Raw genomic sequence first — 27,515 nt, 5'->3', positions numbered from 1 at the left:
AAGGATAATCCTGAAATAATGTACCAATTCAATTGAAATAAATCAACTAAAACAAAAAAAAAAGTGAAAAGGCTACACTATTTTAATTAATTCTTCCTTCTGGCCAGTTGAAAGTAATTATTACCTCAAGGACAGGAACAGAATTCGAAGTGATCATATTTAATAAAACGATAATTGGATGGAAATTAATGAAACAATCACATAAAAGACAAAACTTTTGTTCTTTACAATTTAATGATACTGTCGGCCCGTGCTACTCCAAAAGTTGCTGGGCGAAAGATGGGAACTTTTTCGGCGTTGTTATCTTCTTTGACAACCTACTGAATCCTGATTGGTTAAATTGGGGCTATGTGATTGGCGTTGCCAGGAAATGTTGAAACTGCAGAAATAGGATCTCAGGGATGTGACTGCAATGGAAATTCGGTGTCTTCCAAATTACTAACCTTCTAAACTTGGTGATAATTTGTTCACCAGTTCGGTCCAAATGATGTTGAATTTACGTCCAAGACATTTTCTCCGAAGTATATGATTAACCAAGTTGACTACTAACTTCCTGCTAAGACTCCATTTGAATTAAAAATTATAGCACTAGGAAATTTATCAGTGATGGCGGGCCTGAGCTAAGGAGGTCCCACTCGCATAAAATCGACAATAAATCTTCCCAACAAAAGAGATCATGAATTCTACTCCGAGGCGAATAAGTTATTTAGGTAATCAAGTGTAGCCGAAAACTTCAATTCTAGTAGTATTTCAAGATGTTCAATAAGTATCGTGGTGTGACCAGCAGCACATGATCAGGTTGGCACACTGCAGTAGGATTGGCGGGAAAATTTGAAATAGGACGAGTTACTCCAATTGACAAAGGGCGTCCCATTTGCTTCTTGAAGTCTCTCATTAGGTCTGGAGGGTTCAGGATTCTTCAGGATAATCTCACTTTCGACAAGTACATATAATAAAAAGGAAAAAAATAGGCAGAATCTATTATAAAGCTTAAACTATCTCATATAATTAATTCCCGTCTTGGGAAACCGCGCAGCTTCTGGATTGTTGGGAGTACAGAAATGAAATTGTTTAAAATGGAAAATCTGAAATACTCTAAATCTTGAAATTTAAGGAACTTGTGACACAGCCAGACATCGATGTCCTGGAGACGAACTCAAGACATAATCAAGTCGAACTCAAGTGAAAGCATTTGTACTTGGGTCAGCATGTCTTGATTGGGACAATTCAAGTCGAAAGCAAGTCAATAGTTTTTCACTCGGGCAAGTCAGAAATTCGACAATTGGCAGGAACGTGAATTTTATTGGCCTTTAAACATTGTAAAAAAATATTTTCATATGTGTGCGCTGAAGTTATAAGCCGTTCAGTAATTATTGTAAATAAGCAATAATTGTATAAGTAATAATATTTGTAAATATATTATTAATAGGATTAGTAGTAATAATAATAGCAACTATGATACTCTCTTAAAACATGTCTTAGTTCATATTGCCGTATTTACAATATTTTGTGATAATTATAAATTTACAAAAGTTGACGCATACACTTTTTGATGCAATTATAGACATGGGAATAATTGTAAATCATCAAAAAAAAGGTTATATTTTACTTTGAAATTTTGTTAAATATTTTTTTTGAACAGTTGTTCAAATAACACATAAAAATGAACATCTTAATTACTGAGGGAGAAGGTGGTAAATTACTTGACACGTATGTTGAAAGGTTTGCTAAATTAATTAATAAAAATTGTGATTTAAAAATGCAAACTGCCTTCTATAAAGAACATGATTATTATCAACTTGAGTTACAAAATTCTAAATTTAGCAGGTGTCGGATTTTACTTAGAGTTTCCCATGTAAAATTCATGGGGAGAAATCACTTTTTTGAGTTTTTGGAATCATTTTTTAGGCTTTGAAAAAATCTTATGGGAAAGTATGGGGGGGGCTGTTGAGAATTATCCGACAAAGAAGTTCATGTATCAAGCATATGGGTTTGACATACCTAACGCACCCCCAATAGTACCTAACTACCACCAAAGTTATTACTATTAGTTTAGTGGAATATTTAATCAAATTTGTTCATTAATTTTTAATTGTTTAAAGAAATGGAATTTATTAAATTTTTTTTTTTGAAAATTCCTATTTACCTTAAAAATTATTACTATTCGTCTAGCGGACTATTAATTAACATTATTTCATTCATTTTCAATTATTTAAACAAATGAAATTCGTTTAAATAATGTTGTTCTGATTTTTTGTAAATAAAAATTATTACTGTGGGTTCAGTGGAATATTCATCAGTAATAATAAACATTAGTAATAATTACATTTGTTCAAACAATTGAAAATTAATGAACTAATGTTAATAAATATTCCACTAGACCAATAGTAATAATTTTTAAGGAAAAAACTAATTTTTGAAAAAAATTGTTTAAAAAAATAGCATTTGTTTAAATAATAAAAAATTATGAACCAATATTTATAAATATTCCAGTAAACTAATAGTATTAATTTTTAGGGGGAATAACGCATTTTCAACAAAAAAATATTTAAACATATTCCATTGGTTTAAATAATTAAAACCTAATTAAGCAATGATAATAAATATTCCACTAGACCAATTTTATTAATTTTCAGTAAAAAAGAGAAGAATACAGTGTTAAAATGGTCGATTTCAATGAGAATTGACGTCTTTGGTTTTAGGGGTTTCAGGTACTCGTGGGGAAACTTCAAGTCAAAACCGGCACCTGTTAAGATAAAAAATTCGGGAATTTCTTTTTTCGGATTTGAAATGAAATGGGGGGAGGGGACCGTTGCCGTCTAGCATGCAAAAAAAATTTGCCACGCATTTTTAGACCACCCTACAGCACTGCTTCTCTCCCATCTGCAGATGAGTCAAAAACTTTCAATTTTCCTCAGATTTCAACAGTTAAAAATTTTAAAAAGAAGGCAATTTTATACGGAAAAAACGTGTTAAAAATATTATATTTATATAATTTTATAATATGATTTAATTAATCAAGATTTTTATCTCTGCAGAGAATTGTTGAAAAAGTTGATTTTTTTCAAAATGAATTGAATCTTCAACTGTTGGATTTTTATAACTTTTGAAAATTCGACTTTTAAAAATTGAAGAAAATTGAATTTTGATCAGATGGAAATTAAATTTTAAATCATCTTTTAGTCTGAACCGTGAAATTTGCAATTTTCATCAGTTTTCAATTATCGTAACAAAGTTGGAGATTAAATTCTTAATTTTCTTCGATTTACAACTGATGAGAATTGATCACAATTTAAAACTCGACTTTTGGACATTAGGGAAAATTAAAAATTTAACTGTTGAGCCCCATTTTTGGTAAATTACTTATTTTCTCCATTTTTACATTGTCCTCAACTTTAAACAGATATAAATTCGATAAATAAACGAATTCCGTGTTAAGACCAACTTTACATGAAAATGTAATAAATTAACATTTCGAACCGCAATACTTTTTGTTCTATAAATCGGTTCTCTCGGAAATCGCTGGAAACTTGTAATTTCGTGTAGAGTTTTGATGAATTTACTTAATTATTTTAAAAAGTTCGAAAATTAAAATAATAAGAAAATCACTCAATTCGCTTGTGTACAGTAATATAATTTTGTGTAAATTTTATGTTGCAGGATTCAGCCGTATTAAGATTTAATGAACAATTGTTAATTTGCGAAATAAATACAGTTTATAGGAAACCAAGAATTATTTCTCACCCCAGAAATTACAAAATTTCTCAAATTTGCCCTATTGATCCTAGAAGGTTATAAATCTGCCTGAAATAAGAACATAAATGTTACTTATATCTATAAAAATAGAGCCTGAAGAAAAAGAAAAACTAATTTCGAAGGCCATAGTTGGTTATTTAAAGGATAATATAGAAAAATGTGAATCTGCTAAATCATCTAAGAAATCCTTTTTTTTTTCTTAAAAGTAAAATTGCATTTTAAACGTTTATAAATTCAAAATTTGAAAGACATCTAGTTAAAGAATGTAAATCCACGTTATTATAAGTAATGCTTGAAATGAAAGAATCAATTCATAAATTTTCTATTTTTGAAACTTTATCATTATAAACAAAATGAAGTTAAAAACATTAGAAATTTAAATATTAATTTTTCTTTCTAAATCTAGTATTTTTTAATCATACGTATAATTGTTTTAAGTCGTTCCAAACTAATAATAATTAATTATGATTATACATTTAAAATTGTTTCGGCGTATTTTAAAACCTTCTCTTAAAATTAATTTTCGTAATAATTCATCATGAATTTTCCCAGGAATCTTGAGAACCTTTATTTTATTATCTTAAAACTGTTCAAAAACCTTAAAAAGTTTTAAAACTTTATTTTGAACTCTTCTAAAATAAATCGCCGAAGTCTCCATTTCTCGCTTTTCTTCATATTTTGTTTTCTTTTTCACATTTTGATTCTGCATCATTTTTTAAAGACTCTGAGTTTAATTTTTAAACAATTTCAGTACATTCAGTCAGATTTGAAGCCGACGGTAAATTGAATATGCAGAAGCTAGAAAAAAATGGATTGATATCATAAAGTCAATTTTAAAGGGGCTGCGATGAAACGGAATCAGAAGCAGGAAAATGTCAATTTTGCATTAGCCACAAACTTTTAAATTGCCAAAAAACTTCCCTGCTTTAAGGAGGAATCTGCAAATTTAGAAACCATTATAAATGTAACTATCCAAACACTTCTTAGCATTAAAACTAAATGTGCAGTATTTTTATATTGTAATTCAAAGAAAGCCATGAAAAAATATTTTCCAAAACAGAATGATTTAGTTATACTCACTTTCTTCAGTTTTTTCATTTTGATTGTTTTGTCCAAGTTTTATGTAAATAATTCATCAAACGGGAGAAAATTATATTTTCGAAAATAGTAATCGAAAAATAATTTTTTATTGCAAATTTTCATAAACAAATCTTATAATTAAATGGACAATTTTCCTACTTTGTTTGTAAAGAGAATCTTTACAAACTGGTATATATCGAAGCAGCTTCAAAAAAATGTCAAAGTCTAATATTTAGCTTTATGACACATGCATTATTTTAGGCCTTTTCGACGTTTACGAAGCGGAGCTAAAGCTCTTTTTTACTCCCTAGGGACTGAAAAGTGACTTCAGAGCTGAATAATGAAAATTATGCATCTATGAAGTCGCATTTTTCGGCGAACCGTCCACTCAATTACCATAAATTACTTAATGAATACATTGTTTTAAATGAATTTTAAATAAATGGTCGATATTTAAAAAAAATAATTTTTGGTAATTTATGGTAAGTTACTACATTTACCTGTAAAATTATCTTAAAAGAGAGACATTTTTAATCAATTTTCCGAAATGATTTAAAATGAATTTTGGGTAACTTATGGTAACCATGTTTATTTATAAAATTACCACAAATAACTAAAAAATTTTATCCTAAAGTTTATGAACACTTTTTAACCAAAAATGGCCGACAATTATAATAAATTTCTGGAAATTTTTAAAAGTGAATTTTGGGTAGTGATGGGACTGACAACGTTCTGACCGTCATTTACCGGTTATGTGTTGTAAATGGGTATATACGGTAAAACTCAAAATATAAAAAGATAAATAATTAAAAGTACACTAGACTCTACGACACTTCTTGCTAAGACATTTTTCGATTTCCCCTTCGTTCGCTCGCCCCTACTCCTTGCCCAATTTCACCCACAAACATGCGCGGCCGGTTGCGCTGACTGCGGCTCGACTCTCGACAATTCTAGAGCGGAACTTTACGCTTAGGTTATGTTGGAAATTATCAATTCATCGTGTAGAGATAAGTCTAAATATTAAAATAGTCCGAAAAAGGTGGCATACCTTTTGTTTTGTCAAACTGTTTACCAAATACCTTAACCTATATTAAATTCGATTAATTTTTAAATTCGAATTCGTAACTTCTAAAACCTTTTCCTTCATCAGAAATAATCATAAATTCGATAGGTTTCACTGAAACTTCTACAGTTGAAAATCTAACTGAAAAATAAGAATTTCCGATATCTAGAATGCCCCCCAAAAGGATTTTCGTTCCGGCTCCGCTGAAGGGAAGGTTTCCTTTCGCCAAACATACTTGACAAAGCTATACGGCGCTTGAGAGCGTTTGAATTCGCCCGTGCGTCACGTGGCTCTCGCGTGTCGCAGGAGAGAGGGTATTCTGACACTTCGTGTTCGCTTCCCCTACAGCCCCGAAAACGAGAAGTGTCTTAGAGTCTACTGTAATTAAATACATTTTTAAATCATTTTTGCACACAATCCAAATTAAAATACATAAATAATTGTAAGATAAGAAAAAAGAGACGGGATTTTGAAGAAACGAAAGGCTAAGTTATAATTTATATTTATATTTTTTTAAAACGTCATGTAATTATTTGAACAATTCATTATTTTCAAAATTTATAAAAATTGGGCCAGAAATGTCTACTTTTTTCTCAAATTGGTACCCTATTCCACTTTTTAATGAATAGTTACATAACTCTCAGACATTTCGTCTAATGTTTAACAAATTTGTATTTGTTTAAGGAATTATTATTTGCTGAAGCAATTTTTCCAGATGACCTTAACAAATAATATAAAATAGAATACATTCAATTATTTTTCTGACTCTATAATGTATAGAAAGATCATGTTAACCATTTTCCAATTGTTTAAATACTAACTTTAAAAAAATATGTTTACAATCGTATTTTCCGAAATGAACACAATATTCAATGATTTTGAGTAGTAAATTCTGTAAAAAAGGGCATTTTATTGAATAAATAATTTTTATTCGTTAACCGTCCTTACTCAATTTGAAGGAAATTTGAAGAAAAAAAAACAATAATAAATGGTACAAGCAATTTTAATTTTACCTTGTATAATGTACGTTATGTAATATAAATAAAATTGTTACACGACAGCAGTTAATTTTTTGGCCTATAAAGGCGGCAAATGTCTTTTAGCCTATAGAGCCGGCATATACTTAAATCCGCCACTGATATTATTGTTGTATATAACGTAAATTTGAATCTTAAACTCTTAAGAATAAAAGGAAAATTAAATTTTAACCCTTGAAAAATCAATTTTAAATTACCTTTTATTTCCAACGGCTGAATTTCCGATTTTCTGTAATTTTCAATTACCTTCAATAATTAACAGTTATAAACGTAACAAAGAACCGAATTTTGCATTAAAAGAAATTGTTGAAATTTTTCATTCATGTAAGTTTACACGAGAATTTTATAAATAAATATTGCAATCCCTAAACAACTTTTTTGAAAAAAACGAGTTTGTTCGAAAATAGGTTGAATGACCAAATACTGGATTCTAAGCTGTCGAAAATTTAACTTTAGAAAATTCAAAAATTTTTAAGAGATGAAAATTCAATTTTAAAAAAACTTTAATTTTAAAAAACTCAACTTAACTGCATTCATTTTCAATAGTCTGAAATACAATTCTCGTTTTCCTGCAATTTTTAGGAATTGATCATTTAACAATGTAAATACCGATTATTTAAAATTGAAAGTTCAATTATTTCATATTCAACTGATTCAAATCAAATTTTCAAATTTACTTAATCTTTAATTCGTTCTAAGTTTCTTCTATTTTCAGCTCTTGAAAATTTAACAGTTAAAATTTTGATGTTAAATTATATTTTATTCACAGCAGTTCAATTTTTAATATTCTTCCATTTTGAATTATCTTTAATATTCTTAAATCTGTAACAGTTAAAATAAATTTTTGCAATTTATACAATTCGAATTATCAACTATTAAAAAGTTAAAGATTGAAAATTAGATTTTCTATTTTTTCAACTTAGAAATGTGAAAGATGCATGAAAATTAAGGATTAAGCAATGTTCGGCAATTAAAAATTCAATTCTCTTTAATTTTCAACCGTTAAAATTTAACTTTCTTTAGTTTTCAACCGTTGAATTTGAATCTCTAGAGTTTTCGATTTTTTTATATTTACAACACTTGAGAACTAAATCAAAAGCCGAATTTTTTATTCACAACAAGTTTTCAAAATATTACTTTAGCATGCTTTTATTTTACATGAGAATTTAAAAAATAAACATTTTCATTCATATGATTTTTTTCGCAAAAAGTCAATTTCTCCTTATTAAATAAACTACAAAATAAAACTCTGCAGGGGAATTTTCTACTCTGTAAAAAGGGGAAAAAAGGGAATATGCGAAACGGTGCGAAGTCTGAAATATGAAAGCAATTTTCAAATTTACTAAGTTATTATTGAACTGTAAGGCTGCAAAGAGCAGCTGACAAACAAATACTTTTTCCAAAAATAGTCTTTTTTAAAATAAATTTGCTTTCTAAAAACTAGATTTTAAAGTGACAACACGAAGTATATCGCTTCGTTCAATAGCTTCTTTCTTAATTCAGAAACAAAAATAATTAATTTCGAACTAAAAGGAGAAAAACTATAAAAGTATTGAATTTTCAGACAATTGACGAACCTAACCTCATTTTTTGTAAACTACCAAACTGTAAAATATTACATTAAAATTTAAAGCTTCATGCCTCATACAAATTTAATTTCTGCTCACCAAATTTGATGTCTTGAATTCCAAAATGATATTTTTTGCAAAGCAATAATGGCAGTCCTTCGACAAGTAATAATAGATATTTTCGTGATATAAACAATCCACACTTTTTAGCAACAGTTACGAAAATTTATTTTGTAAAAGAACACAAGAGTCCTATTGGAACAAAAGTACAAATGGAATAACTATGTTTTCACCAACTCAATTGACAATATTTATAGGAACATAACCTCAGTTTTTATTTGTTCTTCAACACGGCACTCAGTCGCACATTTCTTGCGGGATAAAAGGAGATAGCACATCACAGTGCGCATGTCCGCCTCCTTGCGCGCATTGGATTGAAACGCCTAAGTCGGGCAATAAATGTACAGTTGGCGCAGTCAAAACTCGAGACGCTTTGTACAGCATGATGGTTCTCCTTATTACTACTTCATGGTCAAAACCTAATAATCAAGATAGCAGTGCTGCCAGATCGAGCTACAAATTTACCCCCACCATATCTACCGTTCGGGAGCCGCAAAAAAGAAGGTGCATGATTACCACTGTAAGTTCGAAGGTTGCCGATCTAAAAATATATGTTATTGATTTTAATATAATAATTATAAAATATTATATTAATATTAATGACTAGTTTACTATCTTCTAATAAAAATAGTTAAACTATCAACTAAAACAATTAGTTTTCTGCAAAAAAATGAATTTTTAATTTAATACATAAATTTAAAAACGAAATTTTTTAAATTGTTTTCAACAAAATAGTTAAATTTTCATACAAAATGCTAAATTTGATACCAAAAAAGGCATTGTTAATAAAAATACATGAATTCTGCACAAAAGAAATTTCTTGAAGACTAATTTTCTGTACAAAAAATTATTGTTTAACCATAGTTAAATTTTCGATAAAAAAAATTAATTTTCTACTAAGAAAGACGAGTATTCAATAAAATACAAAAAAAATCAGATAAAAAAGATCACTTTATGATGAAACATAAAATAGTTAAATTTGTAGTTGAAAAAAATAAATTTTTAACCAAAAACAAAAAGACTTTTCTACAAAATAGTTAAATTTCAGAAAACAAAATTTTCCAACTAAATTGATGAATCATCAACAAAAAAGAACTAAATTTTTAACCAATTAGGTCCACTTTCAACCAGAAAATATGAAAAAAAATCGTTCAAATTCTTTGAAATCGCTTGAAATTATTTGAAAATTTCTTGCAATTTTAATAATGCACTATAATATTTAAAATCGTTTAAAATCGCATACTAACCTAGTGGGCGGAACACTTTAGAACGTAATTAGAACGTCCTAAAATCGTTTCTTGGACGTAAAAGTCAAAAGACGTCATTTGAACGTTTTGAAAACTGTCCTAAGTCAGACCAAATAATGTTCTCAAAACGTTTTATGTTCGAAATACGTCTTTAATTGAGAATGCCTTGGAGTCAATTAAAATATTCTAAGATATATCAAATCCTCTAAAATCTCATATTAAATTACTGTAATAAATTGAAAATTCCTTGGAACCTTTTAAAATACTCTCAAATATACCAAAACCTTCAAAATATTTTAAAACAGCTTGACATCATTTTAAAGATTTTTAAAGTACTTTGGAATTTTTTTAAATAATCCTGCTAAAGTTGTTAAAATTCTTATAATTTCCTTAAAATTATAAAAATTAGTTAAAGCTCCTGGACATCTGTTAAAACATCCTCAAATGTTTAAAATTCTTTAAAATATTTTTAAGTCTCTTGAAAATATCTTGAAATTTTAAAAATACCCTAAAATATTTCAAATCCTTTCAAATCTGATATTAAATTACTGTAGTCAATTGAAAATTCCTTAGAATCTTTTAAAATTCTCTTAAATTTTTAAAATGTTTAACAATCTTTTGAAATAACTAGATTTTTTTTAAAGATTTCTAAAGTAATTTATAATTTTTTCAAATAGTCCTTCTAACTTTTTTTTAATTCTTTAAAATTCTTTTAAATTATAAAAATAAATTTGAAAACTCCTTGACATCATATTTTTTTTTTATTGAGAATGCATCTATTTTTGTTGAAATTTTGTTCCTTTGGCTGAAACTTAACTTTCCTGACCAAAATTTAAAAAATTTGTTTAAATTTTTTTTTAACTTAAAAATCTTGTTGTGTTGAAAATTGATTTTTGAAATGAAAATGTAACAGTTCCATTATTTGTCAAAGATTTACCTTTTTTGGTTTAAAATTCCCCTATATGATTGAAAATTTATCTTGATTGGTAAAATAATATTCTTCTCGTTTGCAAATTTCTCTATTTTTGTTAAAAATTTATTTCTTTAGTTGAAAAATAACTGTTTAGTTGAAAGTTCATTTTCTTCATGTTGAAAATTTTAATATTTTGTTAAAACTTCGTTTTCTTCGTTTGATGATCAAACAAAAATGTAACGATTTTATTATATTTTTTTATTATTAATTGTAAAAATCGAATTTTTAACGAAATATTAAAGTGGTTGGGGCCGAAAAAGCCCAAAAATAAAATTATAATATTGATTCATTGCTTATCTATTGTGCCTGTAAGTGTCAAGAAAACTTGATTTTGCAATATTTTCTCACCAAACTCTTGGCGCGCGCTTTTTCATGAAACAAAATTAAAATGATTGGAATTCATTAATGCCTGAAATTCTGACTGAAGATTTAGACGAATTTAAATTCATTTTATTGCTGTTATATGGCGATAAAAAATTATGTTTACAAAATGAATTTTGATATTCATTCATGGGAATTAGTTGTACGATAAAAACAATGAAATCGCAATAATAAATATTTCCAACAATTTTTATTTCCTCGAAAAAGAAAAAAACGGTACCCCTTTTTGACTTCGGATACCAAAACAAATTACAAATTGAAACAGTTTACCATTTTTGGAACAAATATTTAAAGACATATTACATAGGGAATATAAAAACATTTAAATTAAATTCCCGATTATCGGAAAAATTCAAAATTTAGAAAAATCTGCCACGGTCACTTTTAATATTTGTAAGATAAAAAAAATGTCCAATTTGACACTTTTCAATTAATCCAAAATTTAATACATTTTTTCTGCCTCTGGGCAACATTTTTTTAAAATCCGGATTCCATAAACTATATACTTTTTTATTTTATATTTATTTTTTATGTTAGGTTTTCGGACCAGGGAAATGTATTCATAATTTTGATGTTAATCTTTTTTTGTCTACATGATCTGTTATCAAAATTTTTATAATATTTATTTAAAATTGTGATTTTTTTTTTACTGAAAATGTAACGATTTTATTTCTCGTTGAAACATTACCGTTTTAGTTGAAAATTCAACCATGTGGTTAAAAATTCATGTATTTCGTTGACAATTCGTCTTTTTGGAAGAATATTATTATTTATGTTTGTAAGTTCATTTTTTGGTTCAAAATTGTAGTGTTTTGTTGAAACTTCAATTTTTTATCCGACAATTTAACTATTACATTTTTTTGTTTTTATTTATTTATTTAATTCTTTTTAGATTAAAATTAATTTCTAAATTTGAAAATTTAACAATTTTATTGGAAATTGCTTTTGTTTTTGCATGAAAATTTATCGCTTTTAGTTAAAAATTCATTTCTTTGATTGAAAATTCTTTTTTTTTTTTGTAGAAATTAATTTTTTCAACTGAAAGTGTTTTCAGTTTTCTAATTGAAAGCTAGAAAGTGTCATTTTTTAGTTGAAAATTCGTCTTTTTTGTAGAAAATTTATCTTCTTTTTTCAAAATTGATATTTTTGGCAGAAATTCATTACGTTTTTGTTAAAAATAATAATTGAACTATTCCATTTCCGGTATATCTGGTTCAAAATTCATGTACTTTTTGGAAATTCGTCTTTTTTGATAAAATATTCTTCTTCCTGCTTGAAAATGGTTCAATCGTTGCCAATTTTGTTCAAAATCCTTCTGCTTTTTGTTAAAAACTAATTTTCTATGAATATTAAACTATTCGATATTTTTAATTTGTCTTTTATAGTTCAAATTCATTTCTTTAACGAAAATTGAATTTATTTGTTGAAAAACTGAGTTTACTGTGGTTTACAATTAATTTGTGCAAATGATAATGAAACTATGCTATTTTTGGATATAATTTTTTTTTTCAACTGAAAATTCCTCTTTTTTCTTGAAAACTTATCTTTTTATTGGAAAAATAATTTTTTGATTAAAAACTTAAATATTTTGTTTGAACTTCGTTTTTCTTTAATTATTATTTTTTTTTACCGAAAATGTTACTATAGAATTCTTAGTGGAAAATTCACCCATTTTTTGAAAATTCTTTTTTTAGTTTAAAAATGAATTTGTTTGGCTAAAATGTAAATATTTGGTAAAAATTTATTTTCTTATTAGTTTCTTCTACTGAAAATGTAACAATTTCTTTTTGGTAGAAAAATTATCTTTTTGGTAGAATATTATTGTTGTTGTTTGTGAATTAATTTCTTTGATTAAAAATGTAACTATTATACTCTAAATTCGATTGTTTTTTTCCTCGAAGTAGATTTTTTGAATATACAATTTAACTTTTTCATTTTTGGTTAAAACTGTATATTTTCCAGTAAAAAGTTCATTTCTTCCGCAGAAAATTAAATTTAATATCTGAAAATGTAACTAATCCATTTTTGGTTTAACACTTGTTTCTTAACTCGAATGTTCATTTTTAACATAGAAAATTTAACAATCTTTTTTGATTTTTTTTCTTAAATATCTTTTTCGGTTTGCTAGAATTTTTTGTATTGATTTTTAAAAATGTTGAATTTCTGTTCGCGGTAGAAAATTATTTGTTTGAACATTAAATTATTTATTTTCAAATTCAATCTTTTGATTTAAAACTTAAATATTTTGTTAAAATTTTGGGGCAATATTGATATTTTACTGAAAGTGTAACTATTCAATTTTTCATTGAAAATTTATCATTTCAAATTGAAAATTTAACAATGTGCTTAAAAATTCATGTTTTTGTTGAAAATTCGTCTTTTTTAAAGAATATTTGTCTTTTCGTTCGTAAATTTATTTCTTTGCTGAAAATTTCACTATTTTGCTGTAGATTAAATTGTTTTTTTTAATCGAAATTAATTTTTTGAACTGAAAGTTGAACTGTTCCATGTTTGGTAGAAAATTTATCTTTATTTTTAAAATTAATTTCTTTCGTTAAAAATCGAATTATTTCTTTGAAAATTCCATTTTTTATTTTAAAATTTAACGAGTCCATTTTTGATTAAATATTTATTCCTTTAGTTAAAAATTCATCGTCTTTGGTAGCGAATTATTATTCTTGTTTGGAAATTCCTTTCTTTGGCTGAAAATTCGTATTTTTTTAGCGGGTTGAAAATTAATTTTTTTAACTGCAAGCTTAAGTATAAATTGAAATTGTATTTATATTTATATTAGGCCCTGAAATATTGTCTCCTATATATATTTATATACAGTAAATGATACTTTCCTCTTCGCAATAAGCCTAATGATTTTAAGGTAATTCGGGATTTGAAAAGCGGAATTCAATTCTTTTTATGAAAGTTTGTCTTTTTAATTTTAAAGTTTACCTGTTTCAGCAGAAATTAAATCTTTTTTTGATAAAAATGCAACTGTTTAGTTGGAAAGTAAGCTATCGTGCTATTTTCTTGAAAACTTTACTCTTTCGTAGAAAATTATCTTTTTGTTTAAAATTTAAATTTTGATGTTGAAAAATGAACTGAAATATTTTCTGGATGAAAGTTCCACTTGTGAAAAAAAATTAGTTTTGTATCACAAATTTGTCTATTTTAGAAGAAAATTGATCCTTGTTTGCATAAAAAATTTGGTAGAGAATTGAACTATTTTGTTAAAAATTTATCCTTTTTGGTTGAAAAATTCATCTTTTTGGACTGAAAATTTAATTTTTTTCGTAGAAATTAATTTTTTTGTTATAAAAATTCAATTTCTGATGTTACTGAGTTAACTAGAATGTTCTTTGGATGAAAACTCAACTTTTTTTGAAATAAGAATTCTTCTGCTTTAAGGTATATTTTATATTTTTAAATAAAAATGCAACTATTAGCTAGAGAATTCAACAATTTTGTTAAAAAGTTATCCTTTTTGGTTCAAAATTCGTCTTTTTGGATTGAAAATTCAATTTTTTTGGTAGACAATTATTTCTTGTTAAAAAATTCACTTTTTTGTTAAAGATTTATGTCTTAAGTTGAAATGTCATGTCGTTAGTTAAAAATTTAATTACCTTGTTGTATATTTTTTCGAAATTGAAAATTTAACTAAGTGGGTCAAAGTTAAACTACATTGTGAATTTTTTTTTATTAAAAGCTTATGTCTGGTTGAAAATTTAACTTTATAGTAGAAAATACTTCTTTGTTTTGTTCAGAATTCATCTTTTAACAGAAAATGAAACTTTTCCATTTTTTAAGATTGCTATTCTTTAGTTAATTCGCATCAGTTTCGTGGGAAATTAATTTTTTGTTGAACAGTCATATTTTTTGTTTGAAGATTGAATTATTGTCAAGAAAATTTGTCTTCTGGTTTGAAGATAATAATTTAGATAAACTTTTATTTTTTGTTTCAATGAAAAATCTTTATTTATTGGAAATTCGTATTTTTTGGTTTAAAATTATCTTTTTGTTGTATAAATTTCATTCTTTTTTGATTAAAATATAAACTAAGACACTTTTTCCTTGGCATATTGTCTTTTTAGATTGAATATTTTACTATTATGTTAAAAATTCAATTATTTTGCTAAAAATTGCAGTATTTTGTTAAAGATTTATCTTTTGGAGTGAAAAAAAATTTTTTTGTTTGAAATAAATTAATACATTTGAAAATTTTAAATTTTCATATGAAACACTGTAATTCCTGAATATGTCTGAGTTAGAAAATAATTTACATTCAACCGCTGATATAACCTGAACAATAAAAAAAAATTTTAAATCAAATTCTTAAATTCTCTTAAATTATTTTAAATTCTCCTAAATTGTGTCATATTCTCTGTTATATAACCTGAACTTAAATTCTCGGGAATGCAAGTACTCTAATTAGACTATATGACAAATGTAAATAAAACATTAAGTATTCATAAAAAAAATTAATTTCCGTGATTTACAGTGCGCGTAAAATAAATATATTATTTTATTGATGCAGATTCATGAAAATTTTCGTATAAATTGAAAACCATTGCAAAAAAAAAACGGGCACCATCCGATTTAATATGGTTGGGGCCTATTAATTTTTTTAATACTTAACTATAATATTACTCATTATTTTCTGAACTTATTCATCAGATAAATGTATTAATATACTTTATTTTTATTTATAATTTTTTTTAAGAGAAAGGGACGTATATTATTTAACATTAATTACGCTTATTAAAGAATATAGATAAAAACTCATATTCTACAATATGAAATTGATTTAAATCAGTGTTGAACCTTTTATTTAATATTTGAAAAAGTTATTTTATTAACAAATGATGAATGGGAATTGTATTTTAAGAGCAAGTTAAAAATAATTGTTTTCAGCACTTTCATGGGCTTATTAAAATCGTTGTTTTGAGCTTTTTAAATTAAAACTTACGCCGTAAGGTTTATTTATTTATTTAAGGTATATTTATTTAAATGGAATGACACTCCTTTAGCCAATAAAATTAATGTGTAACTAAACTGACATTTTTGAAAAAAGAAGTGTTTCTATTTACATCACAGGCCTCTTTTTACGTGAATTTTTGTGTTTTTATAAATATATATTTTTTGTTATTTAGAAATATTCACATATTTTATTTTATAAAGATATAATGGTTTATAATATCACATGTTAATGATGAGCGAAATGGATATAATACCAAAATTGATAAAAATTAAAAATTAGGTGATGTAGCGATGAAAATAGATTTTTAAATGCTTTAAAGATAAGCGTGTCTAAAAATGTTGAATCTAAAATTTTTTTTAGTTCTTTAAAAAAATAATTAGGTGACATTCTTCACGTCTTTTTCGAAAATTTCAAATGTATTATCAGAAAAAAATGATGAGAAAATGGTTATAGAAATAAATAATATTGACATAATATAAATAATATTGAAAATCCAAAAAAATATAGGAAAATCATTATAGTTATAGGCTTTTAATGATTTTCCTATCATAATTTTTCATAAAGGGTAACATTAAAATTATATTTCTCATTAAATGTAAAAAAAATACGACTGCCATCAGACATTGCTTTAATAAATTATCTCTTAATCAACTAAGCTGCCTTCAGAAAACACAAATCCATAATTGTGTCATTTATTTTTTACATTTTATATTTATTACATAATAAGCATCTAGTGTTGCTGTTTTTAAAGGAAATTTATAATTTCATAATTTTTAAATTTATCTGCTATATCATCAGAGATTGTATCTTACCGACAGTAGATCAACCCTCCAAACCATGAAGTCAGAAAATCTACAGAATATCGATCAAGTTAAGAATCTTCAATAATAGAAAATGCTTAACGTCTTAATAAGACTAGATGGAAAATAATATTTTTAAATTAAAATTAAAATTATTTCTTGAAAAAAAGATCCTACTCCATCTTCGCTCCATTGGGAATCGAACCACAAAACTTCTGATGTTCTTGAATTAAGAGTTCTTATTCTGATACCTCTAATAGCTTAATGGAAAAGCACCTGACCGGAAATCAGAAGTTTTGTGGTTCGATTCCCAATGGAGGGAAGATGGAGTAGGATCTTTTTTTTCAAGAAATAATTTTAATTTTAATTTGGAAATTTATAAATTATTTAAAATACGTTTTTTTGCCAGCAATTCATTTCTGGAGTCGATTAACTACGATTTATAATCTTAAATTTCTTTATTATTATTTAATTTCCTTTTTCTATCGTTATATTTCTGAAAATGTATTTTATATTACAGATACATTTTTTTATCAGGGATCTTAAAAACTTATTCCAAATTTCTTTTGGAACCGGTATACTGGTTTACGCATTATTTTTTCATATCTTTGAAAATCTTGATAGATTTTCTATACTTAAAATAATGTTTATATACATTCGAGTATATATTATAAAAATTGCAGGCCTTTTGTAGCCGATAAAATATTTTTTTATTTATTATTTTATTATTTTTCTTTTATAACTAATGCATTTGGCAGCAAGAAGTGCAGCAGCGCCACTAGCGGATTAGTTCACGGCTGGCATAAAACTTTAGCCAGAGCTCCTATTCAAAATTTGGGTCGGTCCGATGGGCTGAGGGTATGCATAGTACTCATCAATTCTTTCCGGCTCAAAAAGAAATAATTAATGACGAGCAAGATTTTTTGATGAAAAGTTGAGAGAAAAGGGGCCCCCCACTTACTATGCACACTACTGAAAACTGTTCCGTCGGCCCTGCAGGGATGGGTACGTATAATGCATTACGTGACTACATGGGCGCGATTTTTGAATTCGTTATTCTAAAAATACCCAATTGTCTTATAGAAATAGGTAATATTGAATAATTAATTAACCATTCATCATTATTTATCACATCATATCATTATCCCTACTGTAGCCTCTAAAACAAAATACTTGTTATTTTTAAAATTAGTGTGTGGTATAGTAAATATTTTTTATTTCCAGAAAAATTCCTGACAGTATTTAAACTACGTGAATTCCGTGGATTCTCTTGTGGAATAAAACTGGACCTGATTCGGTATTTCGGATTGGGTGGGGGAAATCCAAGATGTCTGCACGCCGAGGGTCAAACAGTGATACCAACTGCTTATGATAAAACTGGATTTTTTTTTAACGCAGAAAAATATAATTTTTACCAAAAGTCTATCATACATTATTTTTTATTTTTCAGAGGTTATTCAAAAATGACAAATAATGTCTTGATGCACTTTGGTTAAAAAATAATATTTTTCTAAGTTATAAAATAAAATTAAGTTTCGTCCCATGCAGTTGGTATCATTGCTTGTCTTGGGGCGTGCAGACAGCTTGGATTTCCCCCACTCAACTTGAAATAGTTAATTGGATCCAAAGTCAGGATGACCACCAGCAAAAAAAGAAATGAATAACTATGCTTATATTTTATAGATTTTCTGCTAAACCTCATTGTTAAACGAAAAAATAAACAAAAATTTAAAAATTTCGTAATTAAAATAATGTCACGTAATAAAATCGAATAAAACAAATGCAGGGAGGACGTTTTAATGGAAGAAAAAAATTTCCGGTCAAAATGGAACTCTCGAATTTTAAACTTTTCAAATTAAAACTTAAAAGTTTTTTTACTCCAAAATGTTTTTTTTTTTCAATTGCTCAATAATTTACACGGAAAAAATGGAAGGTGCTAACACTTTTCAAATGAAAAAATTTTAATTAAATGCAGATAAGCTGCAAAATTCAGAATTTCTAACTTGCAAAAAATAATGAGTTCAAAGATTCAGAATCAACTCTTAAAATATAAATCCACGTTATCATTTTCAATGCTCTTAATTAAAGAACCAATCAAATTTAAATTTTTTTAATTTTAAACAATTTTAAGACAAAAATGTCTAAATCTTGAGAAATCTAGAAGTTGTTTTAAATTTATTCAACTTCTAAATTATTTTTGAAATTGTGTTAGAAATTCCAAATATCTTTTGAAATGAATAGAATTTCCCTAAAATTTTTTTAAAATCCTGTAAAGTTTAGAATGTATCGTTAAAGTTTTCTAGATTCTTTGTTATCAATTTTGCAAATCTTACGTTTTTTTTAATGTTCATTGAAATAATATTCCGAATTAAAAATTTTGTTTTAAATTAGGGTGTGGCTATATGCACCGAAATTTCAGTAAGAATAGCCGAAATTGGTCATTAAACACATTGTTTAAATTATTTCAGATCATTTCAAGTTTTAAATTAATTTTGAAACTTTTCGATTCGAGGCTTCCTATTTCAAATAATTCATTTTCAAATTGTTTACTTTTAAATATTTGATTTCAATTCATTTTTCTTATATAAACAGTTAAATATTGCTAAATATAAAGTGATAATTTTTTTAATAAAAAATTTGATATTGATTTTCTTAAAAATTGAATATTTTGGATTGAAACAATATTTTAAATTTAGAGAAGGTTTAAACTAAAAACACATTATTATGAAGTTATTTTTAAGTTGAAAAAGTTTATTAAGTTTCAGTCAAAGGTTTTCTTTTTTAACGACTTGGATTATCAAATAGAAACATTTGAATTTTAACGCTAAATTCTGGAAATTCTTGATTTTGAAAGGATTTAGAATTGTTTAGACAAATCAATTATTGTTCCCTTTCAAAAATAATTTATTTATATTTATAGTTCATAAACTGAAAATGTTTTTTATTTAAAATTTGCAACTTCAAACGCTTTTAATTTTAACTATTCATGTCTTCAAGGCTGCATTTTAAAATTCTTTAAATTAAAAATAAAAATGGAAAATTTTTAAAGTAGATTTTTTAATTGCGCATTGTAAACTGAATGATGTGATCATTAAAACGATAAAAATTCCACTAATTACTTGAAAAAACTTTTGAAATCGAAATGAGACAGATTTTTCTTCTAAATATGTTTAAAATATCCGGTCAAAAAAAATCACTGACATTTCCAGGCTTTTCCTGGTCTCACAAAATTGCGGGTCATTTCCTGCCCTCGCAGCCATCCTGAAAATGATTAAATTTATTGTTTATTTTCTAATGTATTTGAAATCATATTAACTAATGTTTCAAAAACTAGCTGTTTATTAATTTAAAAAAACATCCTTTTCGTTGTTATTAAAGAATTAAATTGGTAATAATAATTTCTTAATAAATGAATTATCTTTCTTCCTTTGAAAATCAGCGTTGATCAACTGTTTAAACTATAAGTTTTAAACAAAGACAAAGAACTGTTCGAAATATCATATATTATAATTATATAATTTCACACTATAATTTAATAAATTAAATAAGGATTAAAATCTTTGGAAACACTTGTTTTTAAAAACTTCAGAAAACAGAATGTTCAATAGTTAAAATTTTAACTTTAAATTATCGTTAATTTTCAACACTTTAGGCATCAATTTTTAATAATCTATAATTTCCAAAAAGTGAACGTTCAATTTCCATTTATTTTTAATTTTCTTTAATCGTAAAGAGAGGAAGAATTAGTTTTCTTAAATTTTCAAGTGTACAGGGATTAAGCAATTAAAACATTAAGCTTTTGGAAAACGAAAAATTTAAAAGTATTTACCAGGATTCAGCATAAATTATTAAGATTTGAGGGAGAACTACAATACAAAAAATATTTGAAAATCTTTTTAAATCTTTTAAACCCTACGAAATCTCTTGTTTCTTGCGAATAAATTCTTTAAAATTCATTAAAATATTAAAATCCCTTAAACCTTTTAGAACCATTTGAAATCCCATTACATTTTTTAAGTCTCTTGAAAATGTCTTGCAATCTTTTAGGAATTTCTGAAATATTTCAAATCCTTTAAAACCCCATTAAATTACTGAAATATATTAAAAATTCCACTGTGATCTTTTAAAATAACCTACAATATTTCAAATGCGTTAAAAAGTTTTGAAATCCTTTTCAATTTATTAAAGCTTTTAAAGATGCCAGTCTATTTGAAAAATACCTTAAAATATTTTTAATCTTTTGATCATTTTATCAATCCTTAGGATCAATTAAACAGAAACATTACAAATTAAAAAAATTCATTGAATTATGTAGAATTGAGTAAATTCAGAAAAATTAAAGTGAATAAAAACATTTAAAATAATTCAAAGAATTCAGGATAAATTAATAAAAATGCAGGGTGAATTCCAAAAGAAAATTTCAAATCTCTTCATGGCTTTGAAACCTGAACGAAATTTTTCTTGAATAAATTTTTTCACTTTTGTTAAATACATTCTTTAAAATCTAATAGAATATTATTAAATACCAAGAAACATGATGAAATTTGGGGATATTTCCGAAATTAAAAATTCCTTGGAATTTTAAAAAAACTTTCTAAAATATTTAAAATCATACGAAGTATTTTGCTTCTCATTTAAAACAAGCTGTGAAATTTCAGGATATTTCCTGAAATAAGAAAAATGTACTACATTACCCTGTGAGCTAGAAAATCTCTTAAAATAATTAAAATCCTCCGAAATCTTATAAAATTAAAAAAAAATATCTTCTAAACGAAAGTCTCTCAAATTCTCTATCCTAAAATATTTCAAACGCTTGAAAATTCCTTTTAAATTAATGAAATTAATCAAGAAAATGGTTTTGTGAATTACTTACAATATTTCAAATTAGAAGCTCTTGAGAATGTCTTAGAAGTTTTAAAGTTACCCCAAAATCTTAAAAAGGTTGTAAAATTATTGAAATCGATAAAAAATGTCTCGAAATCTTTTAAACTACCCTAAAATATTTTGAGAGAATTCAAGAAAATTCAGAAATAGGTATCTGAATTAAATTGTGATTGACCAATGAGGTAATTTACTTTTAAAAAATTAAAATAATAAGTCACGTAGTCACCCTCTTTAAGTTATATTATTATATAGTAATAAAAGACAATGATAAAAATACAACTATGTTATTAAATATAATAATAATTGCTTACAATCACCAAGTACTTTGCATTGCCAGTCATTAAAATTAAGATTTTAACACTTAAACAATTATTTCTTAATTTACCATTAATAGAAAATGTCAAGAAAATTTAAATTGTCCTTAGATTTCTTTAATCAAAATATAATTCTTATGTGAAATCCGAATCAATATGTACCATTGGTGTTTTTACGAGTATGTTAAATGGATCTTCAATACCATAATCGCCAAGTGGCAGATAAACCCATTCGATTATATTCAAAAAGGGCGGTTTTTCACTCAGGACGCCCATACCTTTACCATTTAATTCGACATATAAATCAAGCGCGTTATCAGATTTTCGCATTTGACCAACCTCAAATGCAATATTGAAAAGTTTGTTAGTAACTGAAGGACAATTTCTAACATTAAGTGCTCGGAGTTGATTTGCTTTTTTCAAGAAAGTGATCAGACACTCCTCTTGTAAATTTTTATTCCAACAGGAATCTAATACTACCAAACTTGTTAATTTTTCCAGTGGTGGGTTTCTCATTTGTGGTAATGCAATTATATTTAAATAAGTCAGTTTCGCCAAATTACATATGCTAGAAATTCCACGATCTGTTACATATTCACAACCTGAAAATATCAATTCAATTTAAAATTAGTATATAGAATAAGGGTGGCCATTTTAATTAAAGAAAAAATTCCCGGTTTTTTCACGGTTCGCAAACATTATTCACGGTCAACGAAATTACAAAAATCAAACCCCAAAGCAAAAAAACTTGCCATTTAAAGTAGTAAAGAATAAATCCCAAATTCTAAAATCAGGATACAGAAAGAGTATTAGGTAATTTTGGGGATCCAAGAACAAACTATAACGGAGATAAATTAGTTGGTCCATACTTAGAAAGGGGTCTGTTTATTATAAATACTTGGTTTAGGCATAAAATGATCCACACGTACACCTGGTCTAAAGGAAATAGCAGTAGTATAATTGACTTTGTTGTTGCGGATGCAAGACTAAGAGAGTTAAGTCACAGATACAAGGGTCATGAGGGGTCCTGTATGCAATACTGATCATTACCTTCTGATCTCAAAAATTAACTTAGGTCGGGGATGGAGAAAAAAGAGAACCAAGAAACCAAAACAAACGCGAATCAAAATTAAGAACCTACAGAAATCGGATGTGCAAATAGATTTCCAAAATAAGATAATCGAAAGCATAGATAGGGCAACATGGGAGGACAGTATAAAAAACAAAGATATAGAGGGCGCCTTGACAAAGTTACGGGATATCCTTGTTAGATGTACGATCGAAGTGTGTGGTACCGCAGTTGTAGAAAGAATGTCTGCTGATGCGTGGTGGAATGATGAAATTCAGGCTGCCCAAAAAGCAAAGAGAGAAGCGTACAAGAGAACTTTGAACATCGCAGGTCTTAGCAATGAGGAAATAAGTAGACGTAGAAATGATTATAGACGCGAAAACAGGATACTTAAACGATTAGTTAAAGAAAGTAAAGATTCAATCAGAGCAGAAGAAGAGATGAAAATACAAAACGACTTTGAAGGAAGTAGGAAACTACTTTATAAAAAAAATGAAGGGAAACAAAAGTACAGAATTTGTCAACATGAGAAATAGTAGGCGGGAAATGGTATATAATGCAGACGGAATACTAGAGGCTTTCAGAGACTATTTTAGGAGACAATACGGAGATGAAGCTATAGGACACCAAAACGGTGATGTTAAACACGATGCGATAGAAAACTCAATTGAGAAAGTCTGTGTCACTGAGGTTAGGGATCTAATTAAGAACTTGAAAAACGGTAAGGCTGCCGAGGTAGACGGTATTAACGCTGAAATGCTTAAACACGGTGGCGCGTGCATACCACATAGACTGTGCGGATTGATAAATTTATGTTTCGAGATGGGAGACGTCCCAGACGATTGGAAAGAAGCGATTATCGTATTAATATAAAAGAGAAAGGGAGATAAAAGCGACTGCAATAATTACAGAGGGATTAGCTTATTAAGCACCGTAAGTAAAATATATTCAAAAATACTTACTCGTAGGGTAATGAAAATAACTGAAGCAAAGATTTGGGAAGTCCAAAGTGGGTTTATGCCAGGAAGGTCATGTACGGATCAAATATTTAGCTTAAGGCAAATAACAGAAAAAAGTTTGAGAGTAGGAAAAAAAGTTTTCTGTGCATTTGTTGACCTAGAAAAAGATTTTGACAAGGTAGATAGAAGTAAACTTTGGGAAGTCCTGAAAGAGTATGGAGTCAATGGATGGATCCTACAACCTATAAAAACAATATATACAGGTAACAAAGCGAGTATAAGAGTGAATAGAAAACTGAGTGACTGTTTCGATATTATTCAAGGAGTTAGACAAGGATGCGTTATGTCTTCATGGTTATTTATATTATTTATGAACAAGTGTTTAAAAATGGCTCTCTTCAACGAAGAGGGTGTGGATCTCGAAACACTAAGGGTACGTGAGTTAGCGTTCGCAGATGATAAGGTTGTTATGGCAGAGACTATCGAAGACTTACAAAGAATGTTGAATAAACTAGATGCAAGCATGAAGAGCATGGGCCTCATAATTAATGCAAATAAAACAAAAACTATGGCGTTCGAAGGAAAGAGTGAGAAAACACTGTACAATATTTTATTAAATGATGAGAGAATTTAACAAGTTGATAAGTTCGTATACCTTGGTAGCTTATTTACTAGGGACGGGAAGATAGATGAGGAAATAGATGGACGAATAAATGGAGGTAAGAAGATTATTGGTAGAGCAGGTCCCCTTATCAGAAGTAAAAATATATCAAATAAAGCTAAAATGGCAATACATAATTCTATATTTGTACCGACTGTATTATACGGTAGCGAGACATGGACTTATCAAGAAAAAGATAAGGGTAAAATTAACGCAATTTACATGACATTTATGCGCATAATATGCGGGAAAACTCTGATGAACAAAGTCAGTAACGAGATAATTCTAAAAGAATGTGGTGCAGAAGAGACGCTAGTAGACGCATGGGAAAGAAATCGGTTAAGATGGTTCAGACATGTTGAGAGAATGCCAAATGAAAGACTAACGAAACGAGTGTATCACGGTAAAGTAAATGGCAGCGTGCCCAGAAGTAGACCGCGGGAAGAATGGTTAGAGTGTGTGAATGAGACCCTAGTTAGAAGAGACATAAGAGGTCACAGAAACACGAGAGCCTTCATGAAAAAATGCATGGGCATAAAAGAAGATAGAGAAGTATGCCAGGACAGGAAAGTATGGTGGCCAATAGTTAATAAAAAAAGTGTCAGCAGATTGAATGACGCCTGAAACAAAAGATCTTGGCCACTAATGGACCCAAGTGGGGAACCTTACATAACGACTTCGTGAGGTTCTTCGCTTGGGGTGATTTCTAGATAGATTGATCAGCAACCTGGGTCGGAGCAGTGTTGCGGAACGAACGTGTTATTTACTCAAATAACACGAGAATTCTGGATCAATCTGAAAATACTCTATCCCTTCCACATGCTACTCCTTTCTCCTACCGAGTGAGTCACGCCTACCCCGAAAGGGAAATGGCTTAATGGTGTAAAAAAAAGCATTCAAAATGAAACTCTTGAATTTCGAACTTTTATAATTAAAGCTTAAAAGTTTTTTAATTAAAAAATTATGTATTCAAATGTTCAAAAATTTATACGAATAAAACGGACGGTACAAATTTTAAATTTTAAAAATTTTTTCGAAACTTTCAAATATATTTTAAATTAAGGTGAATTTTTCCTAAAACTCTTAAAAAATCTTTCAAATTTAACTTTACGAGACCTTGTAAAACTGCAGGGTATTAAATACCCGCTGTGCCGTCAGTGAGCAAACAAGTAATTTTCAACAAAAATGTGTGCTATTGATATTAGTGATTTTCGTTCAATATGCAACGTGATTTTACCATCTAAAGTGAAATATATATTTTTTTTTCATTATTTCATAGTGTCTTGCTCTTGTAAATTGGCTTACAATTTACGGCGACGCTTGCTTCTGAACAAGCAATAACTTGCAATCGGATGCGGGATATGCGGGAATATTTGAACATGCGGGGTGAAAAACGCCCGTTGTGCCATTTACGTAATAAGAAGGAGTTGTGCCAACTAAGGATTAAAAATGAATTCTTAAATTTGAATTTTTAATTTACAAGCTTTTTTAAAGTTTTGAAAAACTTCATCAAAAATGAAAACATTTTAAGATTTTTTATTCAGGAAAATTATTGTGACAGAAAATTTAGAAATATTTAAAGAGTTTTCCAAAATGAACAAAATAGAACCTGGAAGATTTTCAGGATTTTTTTTGCAGAATTATCCAATAATTGTAGGAAAATTTCAATTAATTTAAAAACCTATTTAGAGATTCCGAAAAAAAATTTAACACACTTCGTTTGAATTACTTGAAATTATTTCAAGTTTTTAATTAATTTTGAATCTTTCCTAAACTTATAAATATCCCTTAAAATTACTTGTCAAGAAATTAAATTTTTTTCGAAATTCTAGAGATTCGAAGCTTTCTATGTAAAATAATTCACTTCATATTATATTTTTTTTCTAAAGTAAAAAATTTCAAATTAAATGGGTTGAAAATTAAATAATTTCGACTTTAAACAAGATTTAAAATTTTAATAAAAGCCTTTAATTACGACTATATTATTATGGAGTAATTTTGAAGTTAAAAATAGTTTTTAAACGTTTAACCCCCACGTTTACATTTTTTAATGACTGAAAGAAATTAATAAAAATAATATATTAATAAATTTATTTATAAAATTAATGTAAAAATCTAAAGGAAGAACCAAAATTTGAAAAAAAAAATTTATTGATAAATCATTAAAACAGTCGCAATCTGGAAATTATCCAATTTTGAACACATTTAGAATCGTCTTGTTAAACCAATTATTGTTCAGTTTTGTTATACCGAAAGTACCGATCCACTTAAAAAATTATTTATTTATATTTAGATTTGATAAAATAAAAATGTTTTTCGTCAAAAATTTTCAACTTCAAATGCTTTTAATTTTAAATTATTCAAATCTTGAAGACTGCACTTTAATTAGTTAAAAACCTGATGAAATCGCACTTGGGCAGATTTTTCTTCCGAAAATTCGTAAAATTCCTGGTCAAAAAATAAATAAACTGTGATTTCCCGGTTTTTCCTTGTCTCAAAAAATTTTTGGTCCAGCGGCCACCCTGAGATCATAAGAATTTTGTAGCAAAAGTGAGAAATTAATTTAAATGAATTTAACAATGTACTTACCACCTAAGTTTAAATACGTCAATTCCTTGCAATTTTTGACAA

The sequence above is a fragment of the Belonocnema kinseyi genome, chromosome 1 (assembly GCF_010883055.1).
Source record: "Belonocnema kinseyi isolate 2016_QV_RU_SX_M_011 chromosome 1, B_treatae_v1, whole genome shotgun sequence".
In the NCBI taxonomy this organism is placed as follows: Eukaryota; Metazoa; Arthropoda; class Insecta; order Hymenoptera; family Cynipidae; genus Belonocnema; species Belonocnema kinseyi.
The sequence above is the reverse complement of the archived record's forward strand: the minus strand, read 5'-3'. Positions refer to the sequence as shown.